Source organism: Lactuca saligna, chromosome 1 (genome assembly GCF_052625555.1).
Source record: "Lactuca saligna cultivar CGN05327 chromosome 1, ASM5262555v1, whole genome shotgun sequence".
Classification (NCBI taxonomy): Eukaryota; Viridiplantae; Streptophyta; class Magnoliopsida; order Asterales; family Asteraceae; genus Lactuca; species Lactuca saligna.
This window is the reverse complement of record NC_136417.1, coordinates 10537749-10543748: the sequence shown is the minus strand read 5'-3', so window position 1 is coordinate 10543748 and position 6000 is coordinate 10537749.

Sequence of the window (6000 nt, the reverse complement as noted above, 5' to 3'; positions counted from 1 at the left end):
ATTGATTTTTCTTCTTTTTTCGTTTGAGTCCTTTTTCGTTTGAGTTTAATCGTTAGCATTCTCATTTGGGGCATGTTTCTATATCACATTTGAGTTTTCTATCATCTAGTGGTGCATACCTAATGTATGCCCACTGTACGCATAGATACGTCCAACGTACACTGGGATCACTCCGATGATGCGCATGCAAGGAGTAGGTTGTGCATACCTAATGTATGCCCACTGTACTCACGAACCTTTCACCACCTTTTTAATTAAATTAGATCGATTTGAGGTCTGTATATCATCAGATGAGAGTCTGTGAGGAGGATATTCAGAAGATGTCCTTTAGGACTCGTTATGGGCATTACGAGTTCGTGGTGATGCCTTTTAGACTCACCAACGCACCGACAACATTCATGGATCTAATGAACCAGGTGTGAAGGCCTATGTTGGATCGATCGGTGATCGTGTTCATCGACAATATTTTGGTGTATTCGAGATCCAGAGAGCAGCATGAGGAGCATTTGAGAGAGATTTTTGGAGTATTGAGATCGGAGAGTCTTTATCCCGTATTCTCTAAGTGTGATTTCTGGTTACGAGAGGTCCAGTTCCTGGGGCACCTCGTTAATCAAAATGGGATTTTGGTCGATCCGGCCAATATTAAGGTAGTCAAGAGATGGGAGGTGCCGAGATCTCCCACCGAAATTTGGAGTTTTCTAGGATTGGTCGGCTACTGTCGGAGATTTATCCGAGATTTTCGTCCCCCTCACCAGGTTGACTCGGAAGGGCGTTACTTTTACTTGGGGTCCCGAGCAGCAGAAAGGGCACGTGATAGTATACACATCGAGGAAGTTGAAGCCTCATGAGACGAGATATCCCACCCATGATCTAGAGCTAGGGCGGTGGTGTTCTCCCTCAAGATCCGAAGCCATTATTTGTACGGGGTTCGGTGTACCATCTACACGGACCACAATAGCATGAAGTATCTCATGGACCAGCCTAACCTAAATATGCAACAGAGGATATGGTTAGATGTGGTAAAAGACTATGACTGTGAGATCATGTATCATCCAGGCAAGGCTAAGATGGTAGCTGATGCCTTGAGCCGCAGAGCAGTGAGTACCCCGATCCAAGATGTGTGTATGTTGGAACCTAAAACTGAACCTTAGTAATCCTAAGATCAAAATTCCGAAGTGGATATCTTCTGAAACTAATGATGGTCCGGAGGAAGATATGAAGAGTGGTCCGGAATCTATCGGGACCATAAGAGGAGAAGAAGAAGAAAAGATTAAGTGAATACATTCTGGAATGACTCTCATGTCCGGAATGGGTGATGATCCGGAATGGGTGATGATACGGAATTAACCTGTTTTTGTCTTTATGTATCTAGGAACTTTGTCTTTGTATTGATGTAACGTTTCATAGGACCCAACTTTTTTGTAAAATTAGACAATCATAATGTCAGAAACATTTCTATTGTCCAGTCCTATGCAAGTACCTTGGTTAATTCACTCCTATTTAAAGGAGCATTCAATACAAGTCAACTACGGATCATTCACTCTACTTTTGGCCTTTACTAAGTTTCTTTTAAAACTTATCTCAAACATTCTTCTTGTTCTTCATTTATTATCTTAGTTTGATCATTTATTCTCATTCTTCATTTAATGACTTGATCATTTGATGAACACATTATCTAAGACTTGACTGGTCTCTCCAGGCTTGACTTGAACATTTATTATCAAGTAGACATTGATCTTAAGCATTCACGCAAGGTTTGAATTCTCAAACCTTGTCCTTGCGAATTAGATTGTTCTTGTAGTGTCAATTGGTATCAGAGCGTAAGTGGTTTTCCTCTGAATCCATAAGATCAGATTATCATTGATTTGAAATTACCTTGGTATTTCTATCATTTATGTGTTCAGGATAAAAGCTCTTCTATATACCACTTTTGCTCAAGATATCTTAACTTTAATGGCTGCTTCTAATCCTCAGCAAATGATCTCCATGCAAATCGCAAATAGTGTGGGTGGTCCTACACGTGCCCCATTACTAGTTGTGGAAGAATATGATCACTAGAAAGTTAAAATGGAAAGATTTCTATTAGCCAAAGATAAAGGTGGAGAAATATGGAGATCCTTCAAAGAAGGTCCTCATCTTCCTGTAAGAACCACTATAAGAGATGTTGTTGCTCAGCTTATGGGTCAAGATGAAATTCGTCCAGCTCCTCTAACTGCAGATGATATTGAAAAGCTGCATGCTAATCAAGTTGCTTTCTCAGAAATGATGTTTGGTGTTCCTCCTTCACTTTTTGAGCACATCAAGCTATGCAAATCAGCCAAAGAGATATGGGACACTCTTCAGGACCTAACTGAAGGTTCAGAAAATATGAAAGATAAGTGCCTTACCTCAGTCGTTAATGACTCTGACACCTTCGTAACCACTCCTGGCAAATTAGTGGCCTCAATCTCCAACCATAACTGAATCGTGGTCAACAACATGACTGCTCATGGGATTGTCAGAACTCCATTGGAGTACAATCTCAAATTTATAAACAGTTTGGGTAAAGGATGGGGAAATGTGAAATCCTGTCCGCAAAGCAATGGCTCCTTTAAAAAGTTGAAACTCTATCAACTCTTTGATGTAATTCAATGGCATGAATCTAATGTTGATTAAACCATAAGGGAACTCTCCGGAGGTCCTCTTGCCCTTTTCAGTTCTTTTGAATCAATCATTCCGAACTCATCTACTTAGGATCCTTTCAACACCCACTGTTCAGTCAGTTCAAACATCTGCATCTACCATACCCACACAAATCTATCCTATTGATGATTCCGAAGCCATGGACTTTGAACTCCATTTCCAACAGGAGTTTGCTTACTCTCAATGAATTACAAACGTCCTTTCAATTCCTCTTACAAACCATACCAAAACCGATTCCATGCTCCTCACCAGAATAATCCTCAACCATACTCAGCTCCGGAACCTAAAGTCCTAAACCCTCTTCTTAAAATCCTCCTACATACAAAAAAAACCTTTCTAAGCCAATCTCTACTTCCAAACCCTCTCTGAGTTCTAAATCAGACAAACCAAAAATTGTGTGTAATAAGTGTGGACATGCAAACCATTTTGCTAAATATTGTCAGACTGATGCTCCGCAAAAACAAAAAATCAAGGATTCTACCTACTACATCCGAAATGCACAAGAGATGGTTGAAAGTGAAAAAGCTTTTGTAACAACAGTTTCAAGAGATGTGTATTGGTCTTCCGGACATGATGATGACATGGTAACCGGAAGAAATATGTGTCTAATGGAAAGAAAAACGGTTGAATGTGATGAAGGGTATTGGTCTTCAGGGTTGGAAGAATAAGATGATGTTGCTGAACCTCACTATTGCTACATGGCGACCAACGATCCACCAGGTTGAAGCATCATTCAGCAGGTAAAATCTATGATCTCTGATAATAATTTTGATTTCTCTGTTTGTGAACCATATCTAACTCAGATCCAATCGGACATCAACATCATTTTCAAAGCCTATGAGTCAGCAATAGAAGCCAGTGAGAAGAAGGAAATCGAGTTAAATCGTCTTAGGTTACGTTTCGAGGATAAAAAGTTGAAAATCGAGTCTTTAGAGCATGAACTTGTAATGTCAAACGATGAATGTATCATTTTGAAAGATAAATGTGAAATCACCTATTCTGAATGAAATGTTTTGATCTCTGATAACAAACATCTTAATGCTAAGATGGATGCATTACATAATTCCTTAGACATGCTTGAAGCAGATATTCGGATGACTCATAATTTTCATCATCCATGGTCTAAAGCACCTGGTCTCGGAAGCGAGTTTTTGAAACCAATTGCTAGTCCCCTAAAGGAATTGTAAATTTTGACATTCATGTTGGATTAATGTCTAAGTCAGTAACCATATTTGGTATATACTTGACCCGAGTGTGCATGGTCCTTTTGGGTTGCCTTCACCAAAGCAACTTGACAAGGTAATTTGATATGAGAGAGGAGATATTATGATTTATTAATATATTATAAGAATAATATATTAAAGGAGAAATCATATTTATTTAATTAGTATTAGTCATAAATTAATTAGGAATTAATTTGGTGACTAAAAGAGATTAATTAAATAAAGGGGTATAAACTGTCAAATGTGTGATAGTTGAGTTTTGGGCTAGGAAACCTAATGGACTAAGGGGGAACGAAATTATGATGAAGGATCATCATATTTTCGTCCAAGGCCTCATTCCATAAGGTTTCTTGGGCTGCTTGGTGGCTAAGCTGTCCATTAGGGTTTAGACTAAAACCCTAGCACCCTATAGTATAAATACATGCCCTATGCATCAATTTGAGGCCACTTGATTCCAAGGGAACCCTAGGGCCGAAATTAGCATCATTCCCTTCTCTCTCTTAGTTGCCTTCTTGCTTCAAGGTGTTTGTGAGCCATTAGAGGCACTACAATTGTGGTGCTTGCTTTCAAGAGTTCAAGAGAGTTCAAGAGATTAAGGAAACTAGTTGTTATTGCTATATAACAACAAAGGTATGTCTACTACACTTCTATGTAATTTTCGAAAATTATAGAAGCATGCCAGGGTTTATTTTGTGTTCATAAAGTTGTATGTCTTATAGTGAAAACATAGATCCAACTAGGGTTGCATGCACACATAGGATTGTTTGTATTAAACCTATCAGTGGTATCAGAGACATTGGTTTTTTGTTTTCAATTGGATTTGATACATATTATGAATTTGAAAAATTAGGGTTTATGGCAAGTAAACCCTAAGGCTTGGTGATTTTTGCAAATTAGGGTTGCAAAACCCTAGTTGGCGATTTTTTGATAGGGTTCTTAAAACCTTTTTGCCTAGCCTCCAAATTTCGAAATTAGGGTTAAGAAACCCTAGGGATTTCGAAAATCCCTTGCCCCCAAGATAAGATCCCAAGATTTTAGGGATTTGGATATTGCTATCTTTGTGATTATCAGTTTAATTGTTTAAACTAGATAATTGAAGATCTTGTATTATCCTTTCCATATATTTAAAAATCTAGGGGATAAAAGGATTAAATAAATTAATAGTTTGATTTTATGATAAACCTTAAAGATTTAATAGTTCAAATTAATTGCTTGATTTTGATAATTATTAAATCAAAGTATTTTTGGTGTTTAAAATTTTAAATTAAATAGCCTTAATTTTCGAAAATTTTAATACACATTAAGATACTAGTATTTTGAAATGCTTTAAAATACACCCTTATACAATTATGATATTATAAGATTAATTATTATATATGTATAAGAATAAGCTAGTCTTATCGCTAGTATGCCTCATTCACGAAGCCGGTCTATAAGGTGGGTATAAGGTTGCTGCCTATAAAATGGCGCTTAATGGATGTACACTCACATCTACCGCTTGCTTGACTGGTGGAGGGTCGTTAGCCGAACGGATAGGATAGGGCACTTAATTCCTCATTAAAAGTATAATGGAAATATTAAAGTAACTACATTGTTTTACAAATTCCCACTCTTAGTTACTTTAGGGTAAAATGTGAAAATGATGCTAATCCATGGAATTACACTTCGTACCATTGTCAAACATTGATGGAGCGCGTGTGGTTAACCGGCACATCAATTTGGGGATGACATTGGTAGCGAAGGGTGACTCGATGGTTGTCATAGATCAATGGAGCGTGTGTGGTTCACCGGCACATTGATTAGGTGATAAAGACATTGAGTGCACCGCGTTGATTCGCATGGTTATTCACAGATTTGTTTGCGATCCTCGGCATCCCAGTCGCAAATTTGAAATGCATATCGAGATTTAAACATGCCATTGAAAAGTTCAATGAATCTCAAAGATCTAGGAGTTTTCAATACATTTAAAACCTAAATTGCCGTTTCGTTTTTCATGATGAGAATTAGTGAATCGTCATTCACTTACCTTCAAATTATTTACTTTTAGAGTACGGCATCCCTTTCTAAGTTGTAAATAATGTTGTTGGATCCTAGC